The sequence below is a fragment of the Myodes glareolus genome, chromosome 7 (assembly GCF_982192425.1).
Source record: "Myodes glareolus chromosome 7, mMyoGla1.1, whole genome shotgun sequence".
Classification (NCBI taxonomy): Eukaryota; Metazoa; Chordata; class Mammalia; order Rodentia; family Cricetidae; genus Myodes; species Myodes glareolus.
The window spans coordinates 103500595-103520876 of NC_142032.1; the positions used below are offsets into that span (position 1 = coordinate 103500595).

Consider the following 20282-nt stretch of genomic DNA (forward strand, 5'->3'; position numbering starts at 1 on the left):
CGCATGGGAATTACCATGAATCTCAGCCAGTCTGGGCTATGCAATAAGTCCAAGGCTCAACAAACATCAGCACTTCACAGGCTATGGCGTTTATCTACAACACCTTCAACTATCCATTCTTTCTATGGTCAAGGAAGTTTTGGTTGTTTGGTTGGTTGGTTTTAAAACAGGGTTTCTCATAGCCCTGGCTGTCCTTGAACTCACAGAGAGCCACCTGCCTCTGCCTCCAGAGTGCTGGGATTGAAGGTGTGCGCCACCACTGCACAATCTGCTTAAGGAAGTTTTGCTTGTTTATGTTTTGATTTTGAGACCATCATACCCAGTTTTAAATGGTGCTAGTTAAAGAGTTTTGTGTGTGCTAGACAAGACCGCTATCAACTGAGCCACAATCCCAGAACGTCTTCATGTTTAAAGCAATTTTCTGGCCAGGCAGTGGCGGCACACACCTTTAATCCCAACACTTGGGAGGCAGAGGCAGGTGGATCTCTGTGAGTTCGAGGCCAGCCTGGTCTACAGAGTGAGTTCCAGGACAGGCTCTAAAGCTACAGAGAAACCCTGCCTCAAAAAACCAAAACGAAGGAAGGGAGGGAAGGAGAGAGGGAGGGAGGAAGAGAGGGAGGGAGGGAGGGAGAGAGACAGAGAGAGAGAGAGAGAGATATGGGTGGGATAGAGAGGAGAAAAAGACAGACGATTTTCTGGATCTTACGAAGATGGCTGATGTGAAAGGCTGCCATCAACAACTACTCAGATGACCATAAGCCCACAAGAGCAGGACTCTTGTCCTGGGGCATGACTAATTCCAGGTTCAGAGAAGTGAACACTGGGTGCAGTCTCCGGGGTGCTCTGGGGGGCTTCCTGCCAGCTGCTTTAGAGGAGGTTCAGAGCCCGGGCCCCAGCTGTGACAGAGTGGGCAGGATGCTGTAAGCTGTCTGGCCTGGTTTGGATGGGTGTTTTCCTGAGGCAGAGGATATGCCAGATACTTAAAACACCTTCCCACCATGTGTTTCTTAAAGGAGAATTACCTACTGTCTTGGCTGAGAGGGAAACTGAGGCTAGATCAGGTCGAGAAGCCAAGCCTCTCAGATGGCCTCCAGGGACCTTTAGCAAAGTTGTTGCAGGTTTGGAAGTGCGGTTTGTCCTGAGCTCCCTTAGGCTCTTTGAAGAGGAAACCTCCCAGGACTGGACACCTGTCCGGTTGTGAAGATCAGCCTTCAGAACTTAAGTGAAGCTGTTTAGCCCGGAGGATTCCGGGAAGGCTGACAGAGTAATCCACCGGACACAGGCCTGTGAGCTTCGCTTCCTCAGGTCTTGACGCAAAGCTCTGGCTCCTGTCTGGGCCCAGGATGTGTTGCTTAGGAGCTAGGTCTGGCTGCAGATCAGAAAACAGGGTCCACCCTGGCCCAGAAGCTGGGCCTGAGGGCGAGTCCAAGCTAAACCATCACACAAGGGTCCATTGTGATCTCTCTACCCGCCCAGGGCTCTGCCAGCCCTTCCGGCTCCCGGAAAATGTTTTCCTTCTGGCAACTCCCAGGGCAACCTGCCCGTGGCCAAGATGCTGACTGACCACACCTTCTGCCTCTCCCACCCAGCGCGGACTCTGGACTGGCAGCCCAGAATGCTGAGGCCAGTCTGCTTGTGGCACACAGGGTCCCTAAAGCTTAGGTAAGCAGCACACCAGACCAGGGCCAGCACCAGAATCAGAACTTGGTGCTTTACAGCCATGTTTTTCAAGTCACCACCAACAGGAGTCAGAAGGGCTTGAACCAGAGAGGGGCGGGGCCGTCTCCTCTTACAGATTTAGGTGGCACTCTGAAAGGAGTAATGATACTCGTACCTTTATCTGAAAGTTAGGTCCCCCGGGAACAGTCGAGAAAGCCTGTGGGTTCCCTGCTTCCCCTGGCACCCAGCCTTGACACCCTGAATTGTAAAAATCAGGCACCTGGTGCTGGTAGGACGGCTCAGGGGGTAAGGGTGCTTGCGGCAAAGAGGGACAACCTGAGTGAGTTCAGTCTCCAGAATCCAAAGGGTGGAAGGAGAAACAACTCCTGAAAACTATCAGGACAGACAGACAGATACACACACACGCACGCACACACACACACACACACACATACACCATAAGAGAGAGATAATAAACCAGGTATGAATGCACTGGGAGATGTTGTGAGGAAAAGCAGGATTAGAATTTGAGGCCTCTCTGGGTGGTGGTGGCGCACACCTTTAATCCCAGCACTCGGGAGGCAGAGGCAGGCAGATCTATGTGAGTTCGAGGACAGCCTGGTCTACAAGAGCTAGTTGCAGGACAGGCCCCAAAGCTACTGAGAAACCCTGTCTCCAAAAAACAAACAAAAACCAAAAAGAAAAAAGAAAAACCAAAAACCAAAAAGAAACAAAAAAATCGAGAAAAAAAAAAAAAGAATTTGGGCTTCCTCGACCTTTTCCTAAGAGGACAGCGCCACCTGGGGCCCAATCTGTGAAACTTGAATCCCCCCAGAGATCTCACTACATTTTGAACTCTCCAGGGATGTATCCCTGGACTGAGCTGGGGAGATTCCCACGCTGGTAGGTCGCAAGTGCAACAGTAGGGGACCTCTCGGGATGAGAAGGCCTTAAGAAATCAGGGTTGATTTGATGGGGACCTATAGGGTGAAAGTCATAGGTTTGGAGTTGGGTCTTTGAAGAATGTCCGTAAATTGCTCTACAAGAACCAGCTGCAAAATGCATGGAGAGCCTAAAATGTTGGCACACGCAGGTAGCCACAACATTTGGTACTGGAGGAAGGAGGATGAGGAGGTCAAGTTTATCCTTGGCTGCATAGCAAGTTTGAGGTCATTCTGAGCTCCGTGAGACCGTATCGATGTCTCAGTGGGTGGGAGCACTGTACAAGCATGGAAGACCTAAGTTAAGATCACATCACTATGTTAAAAAAATAAAAGTAGGTGTCTGTTGCTGTAGTGAGATACCATGACTAAACGCAACTTGGGAAGGAAAGGGTTATGTTTCCTTACAGCTCAGAGCCCATTATCGAAAGGAAGCTGGGGCAGGAACCTAAAGGCAGCGCTAAAGCAGAGAACACAAAAAATGTTGAGTCCTGGCTTGCTCCTAAGAGGCTCAGCCTCCTTTCTTATACCACCAATGTCCATCTGCCCAGGAGTGGCCCTGCCGGTGGACTGGGCCTTCCCACATCAGCTGTCTAAGACAATAGGATGGAGGCGTTTTCTCAAATGAGAAGCCTCTTCCCAGGTAACTTCAACTTGTGTCAAGTTGACAAAAACAAAAACAAAATCACAACTTGGACAGCCTGTGACTCCAGTATTCTGGAGGCAGAGGCAGGAGAATCCCTGGGGCTTGCTGATTGAGTGACTAAAGACATTCTCCTACATTCTCCTCTGGCCTCCACGTAAGTGCAGTGACGCACACCCGTGCCCTCCACACATGCCAGTATATCGTATTAACACACCACGCTCACACAGATAACTCAAACATACATTTTTTAAGCATGGGGAGGGGATTGTAAGTGTAAACATGGCTGCTTTGATTTTTACTTTTTTATCTGTGGTGTTAAGAATCAAAAAAGGAAGAAAGGAAGGAAGAAGGACAGAAAGAGAGAGAAAGAACAAGAATCAAATTACTCTATCCAGAGCTCTCCCTCCACCTTTTTGTTTTTTTGGGTTTTTTTGTTTTGTTTTGTTTTTCGAGACAGGGTTTCGCTGTAGTTTTAGAGCCTGTCCTGGAACTAGCTCTTGTAAACCAGGCTGGCTTCGAACTCACTGAGATCCACCTGCCTCTGCCTCCCGAGTGCTGGGATTAAAGGTGTGCGCCACCACCACCCAGCACTCTTCCTTCTTTTATAATGAAAACAGTTGCTTTCTTTTTTCTCCAACTAATCTGACACTTAGATTTTTTTTAAGTTTGTGTGTGCATGTGTAGCCTCTTGTCTGTATGTCCACCGTGTGTGCATGTGTAGCCTCTTGTCTGTATGTCCACTGTGTGTGCATGTGTAGCCGTTTGTCTGTATTATGTCATGTGCTTGCAGGCACCTTAAGAGGCCAGGAGAACCTGGGTCCTCTGCAAGAGCAGCACACGCTCTGAACCACTAACCTGTCTCGCTAGCCCCATACACTAGCATTTTTCACCTCTCATTTTCCTCTGTTCACTAAATAAAGTTTATAAAAATAGGAAAATGATAAAACAATCCATGCCCTACACCTTAAATGTCCCACTGTTGGTATTTTGGTATTTAATTATCCATCTGCATTTTCAGTTTTGTATGCACGGGCTCATCCTACCCCTTACCTAAAGCTCAAAATGCAGATGCTTCTGCTCATCTGCGGACTTTTTCTTCTTGCCCTTATTCCCTAAACAATACAGTATGACAGCTATTTGCACAGAATTTATATTGCATTGGGTGTCACACATACTCTGGAGACGATTTACATGCTACAGGGGAATATGCATAGATATATGCACATACTATGGCATTTCCTAGATGAGGCTTTAACAGCTCCCGGTACCTAGAACTAGTCCCCCATGTACACTGAGGATTGACTGTATTAACCCCCACACAAACAAAAAAAAAGTTAAAGGAAGTATCGAGGGCTAGAAATGACTCAGTAGGTACAGCAGGGCTGGTAACCAGAGTTGTTCTTTTGAGACTGGATGCTCAGAGTGGCCATGAACTCACTCTGTAGCCCAGGCAGTCTGCTTCATCCTCCCCCGTAGCTGGGCTGCAGGTTTGGTTTGCTTGTTTACTTGTTTGAGACAGCGTTTGCTTTTGATAGGCTGTTTGCCTAGCATGCATAAGGCCCCGAACTCCAGCCCCATCTATTATGTGCTTCTAATCCCATATCTGGGTCAGGGCCATATTGAGCCACCTAAGGCGGTGTTCTTGCCTTAGCCTTCCAGCAGCTGGGACAAAAGTTGTATTCTACCATGTCTAGCTACCACTGCTTTCAGAATGTTCGCAGACATGTATGAGCATTACTACATTCAACTTTAGGTCATTGTTAGAACCTAAAAAAAATTACCCACAACCTCTTTAGAAGTCATTCCCCAATTACTGTTCATCTCATCCCTAACCAATCACAAATCTACTTGCTATCTTGTCAGAATTATCTATTCTGGATATTTAATTTAAACAGAACGTTGTGACCCTTCCTTCCTTTCTTCCTCCATTCCTTTCTTCATTCCTTTAATCCTTCCTTCTAGCTTCAAACTCAGAGATCCTCCTGCCTCTACCTCCCGAGTGCTGGGATTAAAGACGTGCCACCACTGCCCAGTGACCATTTCTTATAGGGTCAGGATTCACCTTTTTCATAACATAAATAAGCACCTCATTCTTTTTTCAGGACATGTAATATTCTATTGCTTAAATATGCTACATTTTGTTCAGTTGTTTGCTAGTTCATGGTATTTGAGTTATGTCTTTTTTTACTATTATAACTAATGCCATTAGAAATATTGGTGTTCTTGGAGCTGGAGAAATAGGCCAGCAGCTAAGAGCAAGTAGTGCTCTTGCATGGGATCTGAGTTCAGTTCCCAGCACCCACATCTGGCAGCTCACAACTGCCTGTAACTTCAGTTCCAGGGGATCCAAATCCTTCTGGAATCTCTCTGTCTGTCTCTCTGTCGCTTTCACACTCACACAAAATTATAAAGAAAATAAATCTTCAAAAAAAGAAAGACTGGAGGTCTTTTTTAGAGGGGGAGACAGTATCATTTATCTGTCTGCCTGTCTGCCTGTCTATCTATCTATCTATCTATCTATCTATCTATCTATCTATCTATCTATCTATCTATCTATCTACCTATCTATCCATCTTTGTACTGTCTGTCTGTCTATCCATTGTTTTTCTGAGACAGGGCTTCTCTGTGTAAGAGTCCTGGCTGTCCTGATACTCACTCTGGAGTCTAGACTGCCCTTTAATTCACAGAGATCTCCCTGCCTCTGCCACCCGGCCAGACAGTATCTTTGAAAAGACTTCTCTTATTTGTATCTATGTGCATATATCTGTGTAAATGTGCTTGTAGTGTCTGTGAAGGCTGCTGGAGTTACAGGAAGCCTGACTTAGGCTCTTCTTCGAGCCCCCTAGAAGAGCAACAGGCACGCCTAACCAGGGGCTCATCTCTCTGTTCCACTATTATCTTCTCACTTCTTCTGAGCATACACAGGGGAGTCCCAGAGGAACCCCACATCACCTCCCCTTTTCTGTCAAAAGAAAAAGGAAGGTTTTAACTTCAACATAGCAAGATTACACACAACAAAACGGCAATCAAGCAAGAATTACAGTTACAATATTTATATCTACTTTATCTTTTATCATAACTAAGGAAAACTATAACTATTTTTTAACTCCATCAAAGACCCCAGAAGGATATAATATTACCTAACTTAACAGGAAGTGCATTGTAAGCAACTTTCAAAACTCTAGAACTGACAGAGACATCTTGCTGCCTAGACAGTCACCCAAAGTTCTTCTGTGACACTGGGGCACCCATCTTCAGCCTACAGGCCCATAGTATCTGAAAGACTTTTCCATGAAGTAGGAAATTTCAAAGGCAGTTCCTCCTACATTGGCAGTGTGTCAGTCACTTTCTTCTGTGTTCTGTAGAATGTCTGATAGACTCTTTCTTTTTTTTTATTTTTAATGAGCTTTACATTTTTCTCTGCTCCCCTCCCTGTCTCTCCTCTTCCCCCTTCAACCCTCCCCCAAGGTCCCCATGCTCCCAATTTACTCAGGAGATCTTATCTTTTTCTACTTCCCATGCAGATTAGATCTATGTAAGTCTCTCTTAGTGTCCTCCTTTTTGTCTAAGTTCTCTGGGATTGTCATTTGTAGGTTGGTTTTCTTTACTTTATGTTTAAAAACCACCTATGAGTGAGTACATGTAATAATTGTCTTTCTGTGTCTGGGTTACCTCACTCAAAATAATATTTTCTAGCTCCATCCATTTTCCTGCAAAATTCAAGATGTCGTTATTTTTTCTGCTGTGTAGTACTCCATTGTGTAAATGTACCACATTTTCCTCATCCATTCTTCAGTTGAGGGACATTTAGGTTGTTTCCAGGTTCTGGCTATGGCAAACAATGGTGCTATGAACATAGTTGAGCACATGTCCTTGTGGCACGATTGAGAATTCTTTGAATATATACCCAAAAGTGGTATTACTGGGTCTAGAGAAAGGTTGTTTCCTAATTTTCTGAGAAATCGCCACACTGACATCCAAAGGGATTGTACCAGCAATGCAGAAGTGTTTCCTTTTCCCCACAACCTCTCCAGCATAAGTTGTTGTCAGTGTTTTTTATTTTGGCCATTCTTACAGATGTGAGATGGAATCTCAGAGTTGTTTTGATTTGCATTTTTCTGATGGCTAAGGATGTTGAACATTTCTTTAAGTGTCTTTCAGCCATTTTAGATTCCTCTGTTGAGAGTTCTCTGTTTAGGTCTGTACTCCATTTTTTTATTGGATTATGTGATCTTTTGGTGACCAATTTCTTGAGTTTTTTGTATATTTTGGAGGTCAGACCTCTGTTAGTGAAGATATTTTCCCACTCTGTTGGCTGTCGTTTTGTTTTGTCCTTTGCTTTACAGAAGCTTTTCAGTTTCAGGAGGTTCCATTTATTAATTGTTTCTCTCAGTGTCTGTGCTGCTGGGGTTATATTTAGGAAGTGGTTTCCTGTGCCAGTGCGTTCAAGTGTACTTCCCACTTTCTCTTCTGTAAGGTTCAGTGTGGCTGGCTTTATGTTGAGGTCTTTGATCCATTTGGACTTGAGCTTTGTGCATGGTGATAGATATGGGTCTATTTTTATTTTTCCACATGTTGAAATCCAATTATGCCAGCACCACTTGTTAAATATGCTTTCTTTTTTCTATTTGATATTTTTTGCTTCTTTGTCAAAAATCAGGTGTTTGAAGATGTGTGGATTAATATCTGGGTCTTTTATTGGTCCTCCTGTCTGTTCTTATGCCAGTGCTAGGCTGTTTTCAGTACTTTGTAGTAGAGTTTGAAGTCAGGGATTGTGATGCTTTCAGAAGTTCCTTTATTATATTATATAGGATTGTTTTGGCTATCCCGGGTTTTTTTGCTTTTCCATATGAAGTAGAATATTATTCTTTCGAGGTCTATGAAGAATTTTGATGGTATTTTGGTGGACATTGTCAGACCCTTTCATGAAGCAGGAACCCTGAAGGACTGTCTCACCTTCTTTAGGCAAGTTCAGCAGTCATGGGTCTTGCATGTCCAGTTCATACAGCATACCATCAAGCAGTCCAGACAAGAGCAGTTTCTTGGCCAAATGACTAGCCTTGTCACATTGAAGGCAAATTTCATAACAAGTTTCTTTAATGTCCATCAACCTTTTTGACATAATTGGTGCTGCCAGAAGCAGACATGTCTCACTGTTGAGAAAAGTATAACTTTTTAAAATATTTTAAATGCCATATTCTGTACATCTTTGAAAGATTTGAAGAATACTTATCCATCTGAAATATATCTCTGTACATCTAAAAAACCTACCTAACATGACTACAAGTTTGACTATTACAAATGACTATCTATTAACCTATATTTTAATTATACATTATATTTTTAGATGAGCTGCATAAACACAATACTTTAAAGAAGAACAGAAATACATATAACAAAATTAACCTTAAATTTGTATCCCTAGACCAAGTTCCATACCAATGCAAATATTTATCTCAACATAATATCCCCCTTTAAATGAAAACAAACATTTATAAACAATATTTGAGAATTTGGGTGTAGTTCTCTTCAAACTGCTTCCTGCTTTTTGTTGGGTGAAGTATTTTGGGGGGTTCATGGAGACTTTTTGGGGGCTCTTGGTCCATCAAATCACATTATTCTAGAAGGAATCCACAGGTTCTTATCTTCTCTGTGGAAACAAAAGCAGAACCTCTTTTCCAAAGCAACATATCCTTAGACCCAAATTTTGAAGTCAAGATGTCTTTAAAGTATATATATATATATTGGTTTAGATTAGTAGTCCCCAGAATCAAATATCTCTCTGTACTTCATTCACTTACAGCCAAAAAATTCAAAGAAAACATAATAATATACATAATCCAGACTCTCCTTACTATTTTATTCCATCTTTATGTGGCTTTTTTACTCTATTACTTTTTCTACAAGTTTAATAATTATTTTATTATCTTTACTCCTTTAATCTATGACTATCTATACTCTTTTATATTATAACTGTCTATACTCTTTTTCTTCTCTCTACCATACCTATGTACATTTATTCAACACTGTGACCCATTCAGAGGTCTTTTCCGTCTGAATTTTTCTTTATTGCATGTGCATCTGTAATTATTTTCTGACCAGGAGCACTTTTTTATTTTTAATGCTAAGTGGGCATGACAAGGACCAACTCCGTGTCCCTGTCTGTTGACTCATGTTCACTGCCTCTGAGAGCTATGCACACAGCCCCAGCTCCAGGGTCGTAGTGGGTCTATGTTGCCATTAAACAATTTGTAACATTCAGCAGTTCACAGACTCCATTTAAGTGCTTGGCCTTCTGAAAGGACCAGAGCTGTTTATGCAACTAGCATGAACCAGGAAACCCTCCCCTAAAGAAGCTTTGCAGCTTTTGCTGCCAATGCTGAGTCAGGAAGACCTCTTTTAAAGGAGCCGCGGTGCCCCTGCCAGGACCAGCGACAGAGCCCATCTGAAAACAAATGTGGCTACCAAGAAGTTGCACTAAACTCTGTTTTTTGTGTCTGAAATTTCTTTTCAAGCCATCTCAGGTTTTATGTAGACATAGTTGCCTCACATTGGTGCCATTCTGTACATAGAGAATGCTTGTTCTTTTCCCAGCCACCAGACCTGAAATAATCACACAGAAACTGCTCAGGCTTATTATTAACTAACTCTTACATCTTAAATTAACCCATTCCTATTATTTTGTCTTTAAGCACAAGGCTCATGGTTTACTAGTAAGGTTCTGGGGTGGGTATCTTTCTCCTTTGACAGCTATATGGCATCTCCCTGACTCTGCCTTTCTTTCTCCTCTATCTCTGCTTGGAATTCCCACCTTTCTCTATTCTGCACTGCCAAAGGCTCAAAGTAGCTTCTTAATAATCAATGGTAATGAAACATATTCACATTATACAGAGGGGAATCCAACATCAACGCTGGCCTTGATTTGTGGTCTTCTTAGCAGGGAAACTGCTTAGACTTACAGTCACTGGATGTTAACTTGTTTGAGGAGCTCTAGCTTTTCACCCCTCAAAGTATAGTAACTGGCAAATAGTTATGTTGGCAGGCTGTTTCCCTTTATCCCTGAGATGTCACTGAAAGTCTCATTTAGGGGGTCTAGGGGAAAAATGCCTATTTGATATGGGATCCTAGAGGAAATAACATAGCTAATGGCCCAGAGAGGTAGCAGACAATCAAAGTGGAAGGAAAGGAATGATACAGTATGGTATACTAAAATACGTACGTGGTGGTACTATGTTTGCGCTCTAACAAATAAAGCTTGTCTGATGATCAGAGGGCGGAGCTAGCCACTAGTTAACCATAGAGGCCAGGTAGTGGCACACACCTTTAATCCCAGCACTTGGAAGGAGGAATCAGGAAGATCAGGAGGTCAAGGCCACTCTGGGCTACAGGGGTTGAATCAGAGCCAGGTGGTGGTGGTGGCTCACACTTTTAATCCCAGTACTAGGGAGGTGGAAACAGGAGCTCATTGCATTCAGTCTAAGGATTCATGCAGACATGATCTTGACCCCTTTGATCTAAGGATTTGGTAGAGATAAAAAAGTCTCTCTTAGTGGCTGGCTCCTTTACTTCTCTGATTCTTGAGTATGTACTCCAATATGACTCTGGGTTTTTATTATTAAGACTGATTAGAATTTGCACTACAAGTAACCAACAATTTTACACACCAATCAGTAATCTATTAAGATTCCGACTTCTCCACATCCTCCCTAACTTTAGCTATTGCATGACTATTTCATTATGGCTGTCCTCAAGGGGACAGAGTGACTTCCACTGTGGTTGTAATTGTATTTCCCAGATGGTTAGCAAGAATCAAGATTCTTTACGTGTGCTTATTGTACATTTGTCTATTTGTCCATGCCCTTTGGAAAATATCTCATCGGATGCTTTGCCCATTTAAACCCAACTTGCCATCTGCTATTGTAATATTTTTTGCATATTTTAGCTACAACTCACTTGGATACATGGCACACAGATGTTTCCTCCTTTTTCAGGCATCTTTTCCTGATGCCAGTTCCCCTTCAGTTTTACAAAGCTCTGTTTTGTTTGCATTTAGCAGTTAAAATCATTGAAATAATGTATAAGTGACAACGTGACTGAGGCCTGACACTAGCTCACAAACAACTGGGTAAATATTGAAAGTATAGTTCTTGGAGGCTGGAGACCAGTACACGTTTACCTAGGATATGTGAGACCTTGAGTTCCAGTACCAGCACTCAGGAGGTGGAACAGGCAGAACAGAAATTCACCTTTGTCCTTGGCTACAAAGTGTCTACAAGGCCAGTCTGGGTTGCAGGAGATCTGTTTAAAAAAATCAAACAAAATAAATGCATCTTTTGTTTGTTTGAATCATCATCATCATCATTATTATTATTTACATTTACTTATTTAGGGTGTGTGTGTGCCATAGCACATGTATGTATGAAGGTCAGAGGATAACTTATGGGAATCAATTCTCTCTACCATGTGAGTCCTGAAGATCACACTCAGGTCGTCGGGCTTGGTGGCACGTGAACTTACCTACTGAGTCATCTTGTCATGTGTCATCCTTTGTTTTAACATTCTTGGGGGCAAGGGCAAGTCAGCTTGTCTCATGGGAATATATTAAGGCCAAATAACTTACTATCCAACCCCAGTTGGATTAAGCTTCCAATTCCAGGGAAGTCCAGGGTTATGACCTCCAGCATTAAGGTTGCTCTTCTCATCTACCAAGCCAACAGTGCCAACTTCTAATCAGGCCTTAGGGGAGGAAACTAACTCATTCAATTAAATTTGAGTTGTTGACTGGGCAGCTCTACTGCCCAGTGTTGCAGCAGGATTGCAGAGCACTGTACTCCTTTGCCAGGCACTGCCAAATGTCAGCTGGTACCCAAGAAACCAGCGCTGAAAACCAAAGACAGCTGATTCAAAGTCAGCACCACAACCAAGGTGGTGGTTTGGGACTTTAAAAGACTGGGTATAACTCAGCAGAATGCTTGCCTAGGATGCACACAGTTCTGGATTAGATCCCCAGCACTGCCATAAACCCACGGTGCTAGTGTTGCCTACAACCTCAGCACTCCAGAAGTGGGGGCAGGAGCCCAAGGTCATTATCAGCTATATAGAGTGTGAGACCGGCCGACTTAAGATACCACCTGCAAAGCAAAGCAAGGAGATGGCTCAGAGGTTAAAGTACTTGCCACCTAAGCATTAGGAACTAATGCGCGAAACAATCCCACACCAGTTAGGATTGAAAGGGGTATTTATTTTAGGGGTAAAACTTACAAAACACCAACCTTCAGGAAAGGAGTCTCGTCACTGGAGCAGGAGCCGGAACCAAGCGCCGGAAACAAGAGAGCGAGCAGAGGTTTGCCACTCTTTTTAAAAGAGAAATAAATCTCACCCCAGTGGGATGGTATTTCAGTGGCTATTGGCTGAAGGAGCAGAAGGTGCTCCCGCAGCAAAGACCAGCATTCAAGTCCTCAGAAACCTTCAAAAATGCTGGGTGGGTGTAGTGAAGAAGGAACTCCATAGAGCATGCTGGCTAGCAAGACTGGCCAAACTTTCCAGCTTTGGATTTGATTGAGAGACCCTGCCTCAGTGAGGAAGATAAAAGAGCAATTGATGATGATTTCTTACATCAATCTCTACATGAACACACGCACACACACACACACACACACACACACACACACACACACACACACACTCCACATCAAAAATAAACAAAAACAAATCTTCAAATTTATGGATGTGGTACCTGGAGTGCCCAGATGCTCTTTGCCCACATACATGTTAACGTGTATCTGAGGCTGACCTTGAACTTATGATTCTTCTGCCTTTTCTCTCAAATCTCTTGCTAGGATATTAGACATGTGCTACCAGAACTAGTCTCTGTGCTTTTGGGGATTGAACCCAATGCTCTGGATGCCAGAGAACACTATACCAATTGAACTATATCCCTTTTGTTTTGGTTTGGTTTTGAGTCAGGGTCTTGCTACTGTAGCCCAGACTAGCCTCAAGCTTGCCCAAATTGTCCTGCATCAGCCTCTTGACTGCTGAGGTGACAAGTGTTGACCACCACACCAGGCTAAAATGGAAGGACTAGGGGAAAGGTGAAATATGTGACCTGTCTTTGGAGCAGTATGATAATTAATTCCTCAGATAAATTTCTCTAGTAAGCACGGAGTTCTCATAAAATTTAGAAACTTCAGCCCAGCACTCAGGTGGGTCTCTTTGTGTTCAAAGCCAGCCAAGTTTACATTGTGAGACCCCGTTTCAAAAATTTAGAAGCATCACTGCTTAGGTATGTATCCAAGCAGGGTAATTAGTATAAATTAAATAAATTAGCATAAACTGTGACTGGACAGTGGTAGACACACTACCCAAACAGATAATAAAAAGCTCAGTGATTAGTAGAAAAGGTAAGATCACATGCTACACCACAAAGAACAACACAATACCAGTGAAACCTAAAGACCCTACAACAGCAAGACCTGAACAACCAAATATTGTAGTGAGGAGCTGCGGGCAGGCCTGCTTTTCATCCCGCCCAGCTCTCACACAGCTAGCTTAGCCCCAGAAATAATAACACACAAGTTGTATTCATTTAAACACTGCTTGGCCCATCATCTCTAGAGAGTTAGTTACTGACTAACTCTCACATCTTGATTAACCCATTTCTAATAATCTGTGTAGCACCACGAGGTGGTGGCTTACCGGAAAAGATTCAGCATGTCTGACCTGGTGGCTGGCTCCATGGCATCTGCCTCATTGCCCTCTTCCCAGCATTCTGTTCTGTTTACTCCGCCTACCTAATTTTCTGTCCGATCAAAGGACCAAGGCAGTCTCTTTATTAACTAATGAAAATAACACATAGACAGAAAGCCCACCTACATCAAAATATGGATGAAGTAGAAGAAAATGACCTAAAAAATAACTTCAAGAGAATGTTTGAAATTATTAAAAATGAAATGAGAAATTCCCTTAAAGATATTGAGGAAAAGACAAACAAAAAATTGGAAGATATCAGCAAATCACTTAAAGAAAACCAAGAAAAAGAAATCAAACATATAAAAGAAATTATCCAGGATTTGAAAACTGAAATAGAAACAATAAAGAAAACACAAGTCGAAGGAATTATAGAAACAGAAATCATGAGAAAAAGATCAGGAACTACAAACGCAAGCAAGAACATCAGAATACAAGAAATTGAAGAGAGAATCTCAAGCACTGAAGCTACAATAAAGGAAATAGACTCATCAGTTAAAGAAAACATTAAGTCTAATAAGAGCTTAACCCAGATTTTCCAGGAAATATGAGACAGCATGAAAAGGCCAAATCTAAAAATAATAGGTATCGAAGAAGGAGAAAAAGTTCAACTCAAAAGCATAGGAAACATATTTAACAAATTCATAGTAGAAAACTTCCCAACCTAAGGAAAGATATGCCTATGAAAATACAAGAAGCTTACAGAACACCAAATAGACTGGATCCAAAAAAAGGTCACATAATAATCCAAACACTAAACATACAGAGAAAAGAAAGAATATTAAGAGCTGCAAAGAAAAAAGGCCAAGTAATATATAAAGGTAGACCTACCAGAATTACACCTGACTTCTCAATGGAGACAATGAAAGCCAGAAGATCGTGGTCAAGCGTTATGCAGACATTAAGAGACTACAGATGCCAGCCCAGACTACTATACCCAGCAAAACTGTCAATCACAACAGAAGGATAAAACAAGATATTCCATGACAAATCTAGATTTCACCAATATCTAGCCACAAACCAAGCCCTACACAAAATATTTGAAGGAAAACTCCAAACCAAGAAAGTTGGCTACACCAACATGAATACAGACAATTGATGGTCTTATAGCAGTAGATTCCAAAGAAGAGAAAAACACACAAATTAACATCACCAACAATGAAAACTAAATTAACAGGAGAGAGCAATCACTGGTCATTAATATCCCTTAATGTAAACGAACTCAACTCACCTATAAAAAGACACAGATTAACAGAATGGATACGAAAACAGAATCCATCCTTCTTCTGCATACAAGAAACGCATCTCAACCGCAAAGACAGACATCATCTCAGAGCAGAGGTTGGGAAAAAATATACCAATCAAATAGACCTAAGAAACAAGTGGGTGTAGCTATCCTAATAGCTAACAAAATAGACTTCAAGTTAAAATCAGTTAAGAGTGACAAAGAAGGTCATTTCATCACAGGAAAAATCCATCAAGAGGAAATTTTAATACTGAACATCTATGCCCCAAATACAAGGGCACCCTCATATATGAAAGAAACACTTCTAAAACTTAAATCATACATCAAACCCCAGAAACTTATAGTGGGAGACTTCAACATTCCCCTTTCACCACTGGACAGATCAATTAGACAAAAAATGAACAGAGAAATAAGAGAACTAACAGATGTTATTACTCAAATGAACTTAAGAGACATATATAGAATATTCCACCCAAACAGAAAAGAATATACCTTCTTCTCAGCACCTCATGGAACCTTCTCAGAAATTGACCACATAATAACTCGGTAACAAAACAACCTCAACAAATACAAAAAAAAAAATTGGAATAAGCCAATGTACCTTATCAGGTCACCATAAAACTAGAAGTCAATAATAATATTAATCCCAGAAAACCCACAAACACATGGAAATTAAACAATGCTCACCTGAACCATCAATGGGTCAAGGAAGAAATAAAGGGGGAAATTAAAGACTTCCTAAAATTCAATGAAAATGACCACACAACATACCCAGATTTATGGGACACAATGAAAGCAGTGTTAAGAGGAAAGTTCATAGCACTAAATGCCTACATAAAGAGGCTGGAAAATTCTGACACTAGTGAATTAACAGAACATTTGAAAACTTCAGAACAAAAAGAAGCAAACTCACCTAAGAGAACTAGATGACAGGAAATAATCAAAGTGAGAGCTGAAATCAACAAAATAGAAACAAAGAAAACAATATAAAGAATCAAGGAGACAGAGAATTGGTTCTTCGAGAAAGTCAACAAAATAGACAAACCTGTAGTAATGAGACAAGCAGGCCTGCTTTTCATCCCACCTGGCTCCCGCATGGCTAGCTTTACACCCTAAATAACAACACACAAATTGTATTCATTTAAACACACAAATTGTATTCATTTAAACACTGCCTGGCCCATTAGCTCTAGCTTCTTACTGGCTAACTCTCATATCTTGATTAACCCATTTCTATTAATGTGTGTAGCACCACAAGGTGGTGGCTTACCAGAAAGATTCTAACCTATGTCCATCTTGGGCCGGAGCTTCATTGTCTCTGCTTTCTTTCTCCCACAATTCTGTTCTGTCTTCCCTGCATACCTATATTCTGACCTATCAGGCCAAGCAGTTTTCTTTATTAATTAACCAATGAAAGCAACAGATAGATAGAAGACCTTCCTACATCACAAACCTTTATTCAAACTAACTAAAAGGCAGAGAGAGAGAATATTCAAATTAACAAAATCAGAAATGAACAGGGGGACATAATAACAGACATGGAGGAAATACAGAGGATCATTGGGTCATATTTCAAAAACCTATACTTCACAAAATTGGAAAACTTAAAGGAAATGGACAGCCTTCTGTATGAATATCACTTGCCAAAATTAAATCAAGACCAGATAAGCAAATTAAACAGACATATAGCTGCTGAGGAAATAGAAACAATTATCAAACGTCTCTCAACTGAAAAAAGCCCAGGACCAGATGGTTTCAGCTCAGAATTCTACAAGACTTTCAAAGAGGAACTAATACCAATACTCCTCAAATTATTTCATACAATAGAAACAGAAGGAACATTGCCAAACTCTTTTTATGAGGCTACAGCTACCCTGATACCTAACCACAGAAAGACATTACTAAGAAAGAGATTACAGATCAATCTCATTCATGAACATTGATGCAAAAATACTAAATAAAATACTGGCAAATTGAACTCAAGAACACATCAGAACCATCATTCACTGTGATCAAGTCAACTTCATTCCACAGATGCAGGGATGGTTCAACATACAAAAATCTGCCAACGTAATCCACCATATAAACAAGCTGAAAAATAAAAACCCATGATCATCTCATTAGATGCTGAAAAAGCTTTTGACAAAATACAATATCCCTTCATGATAAAGGTCTTGGAGAGAGCCAGGATACAAGGAACATACCTAAACATAATAAAGGCAATATACAGCAAGCCAGCAGCCAACATCAAATTAAATGAAGAGAAACTCGCAGCGATTCCACTGAAATCAGGAACAAGACAAGGTTGTCCACTCTCTCCATATCTATTCAATATAGTTCTTGAGGTCCTAGCTAGAGCAATAAGACATCAAAGGGAGATCAAGGAAGTACAAATTGGAAAAGAAGAAGTCAAACTCTCACTGCATAAGTGATCCCAAAAATTGTACCAAGGATCTTCTACAACTCATAAACACTTTCAGCAATATAGCAGGATACAAGATTAACTCAAAAGTATCAGCAGCCCTCCTGTACACAGATGATAAAAGGGCTGGGAAAGAAATCAGAGAATCAACACCCTTCACAATAGCCACAAATAGCATAAAATATCTCGGAGTAACGCTAAGCAAACAAGTGGAAGACTTGTATGACAAGAACTTTAAATCTTTGAAGAAAGAAATTGAATAAGACACCAGAAAGTGGAAAGATCTCCCATGCTCTTGGGTAGGCAGAATTAACATAATTTAAAATGACAATCTTACCGAAAACAATCTACAGATCCAACGCAATGCCCATCAAAATTCTTCAAAGACCTCTAAAGAACAATACTCAACTTCATATGGAAAAGCAAAAAACCAGGGTAGCCAAAACAATCTTGTACAATAAAATAACTTCTGAAGGCATCACAATCCCTGACTTCAAACTCTACTTAATACAGAGCTACAGTACTGAAAATAGCCTGGTACTGGCATAAGAACAGACAGGAGGACCAATGGAACCAAATAGAAGACCCACATATCAATCCACACATCTTCGAACACCTGATTTTTGACAAGGAATCAAAAAATATATGGAAAAAAGAAAGCATATTTACTTATTTATTTCAAGACAGAAGGTTTCTCTGTAGCTTTGGAACCTGTCCTGGAACTAGCTCTTGTAGACGAGGTTGAACTCAAACTCACAGTTTGAGTTTGAGGAGCCTCTGCCTCCCTAGTGCTGGGATTAAAGGCGTGTGCCACCACCACCTGGCCTATAAAGCATATTTAACAAATGATGCTGGCATAACTGGAAATCAACATGTAGAAGAATGAAAATAGACCCATATCTATCACCATGCACAAAACTCAAGTCCAAAGGGATCAAAGACCTCAATATAAAGCCAGCCACACTGAACCTTATAGAAGAGAAAGTAGGAAGTACACTTGAATGCATTGGCACAGGGAACCACTTCCTAAATATAACCCCAGCAGCACAGACACTGAGAAACAATTAACAAATGGGATCTTTGAAACTGAAAAGCTTCTGTAAAGCAAAGGATATGGTCAACAAGACAAAAACGACAGCCAACAGAATGGGAAAAGATCTTCACTATCCCCACATCAGATAGAGGTCTGATCTCCAAAATATAAAAGAACTCAAGAAATTGAACACCAAGAAAAGATCACATAAACCAATAAAAAAAAATGGAGTACAGACATAAACAGCGAATTCTCAACAGAGGAATCTAAAATGGCTGAAAGACACTTAAGGAAATCTTCAACATCCTTAGTCATCAGAGAAATGCAAATCAAAACAACTCTGAGATTCCATCTTACACCTGCAAAAATGGCCAAAATAAAAAACACTGATGACAACTTATGCTGGAGAGGTTGTAGGGAAAAAGGAACACTTCTGCATTGCTGGTGGGAATGCAAGCTGGTACAACCCCTTTGGATGTCAGTGTGGTGATTTCTCAGAAAATTAGCAAACAACCTTCCTCAAGACCCAGTAATACCACTTTTGGGTATATATCCAAAGGATGCTCAGTCATGCCACAAGGACATGTGCTCAACTATGTTCATAGCAGCATTATTTGTCATAGCCAGAACCTGGAAACAACCTAAATGCTCCTCGACCAAAGAATGGATGAGGAAAATGTGGTACATTTATACAATGGAATACTACACAGCAGAAAAAAAATAACATCTTGAATTTTGCAGGAAAATGGATGGAGCTAGAAAACTTTATTTTGAGTGAGGTAACCCAGACACAGAAAGACAATTGTCACATGTACTCACTCATAGGTGGTTTTTAAACTTAAAGCAAAGAAAACCAACCTACAAACCACAATCCCAGAGAACTTAGACAACAATGAGGACACTGAGAGAGACTTACATAGATTTAATCTACATAGGAAGTAGAAAGTAGAAAAAGACAAGATCTCCTGAGTAAATTGGGAGCATGGGGACCATGGGTGAGGGTTGAAAGGGGAGGGGAAAAGAGCAGGGAGTGTAGCAAAGAAAAATGTAGACCTCAATAAATATCAATTTTAAAAAAAGCTCAGTGATTAAGAGCATTGATTTCTCTCCCAAAGGACCCAGGTTCAATTCCTACCACTCCTATAGTGACTTGGTCATCTGTAGCTACAGTTCCAGGGGCTTCAACACCCTCCTCTGGCCTCTGTAGGCATCAGGAATGCATGTGATACGCAGACACATTCAGAACAAAGCACCCATACACATAAAATAAGTACAGACAGTGACGCTGGGTGGCACATACCTACCTATAATCCTAGTACTCAGGAAGCTGAGGCAGGAGGACTGCAAATTGGAAGCCAGTCTGAGCGACACAATTAATTTCATAAGATACATCGAGAAATGCTCAAAAGGTCAAAGGCTAGGGATAAAACTCAGTGGTAGAATGCTTGTATAGCATACTCAAGGCCTTGTCTCCATTCCCAGGGTAGCTCTCAAAAAACCAAAGCAAAGCTAGGGATGTAGCTCAATTAGTATAGCTCTTGCCTAGCATGCAGAAAGCCCTGCTTCAGCTACTATCATAACACAGTGCC

General features: G+C 41.3%; 1 long non-coding RNA gene across 1 annotated transcript; it reads right to left on the reverse strand.

The window, feature by feature from the left end:
• Positions 1-6297: 6297 nt before the first annotated feature.
• On the reverse strand, positions 6298-14040 carry LOC146893383 (uncharacterized). The gene is made up of 4 exons (XR_015738473.1): positions 13942-14040; positions 12519-12814; positions 11493-11544; positions 6298-8399 (listed from the first exon to the last, which is right to left on the reverse strand). It is a non-coding gene; the product is annotated as an uncharacterized LOC146893383 (long non-coding RNA).
• Positions 14041-20282: the final 6242 nt, after the last annotated feature.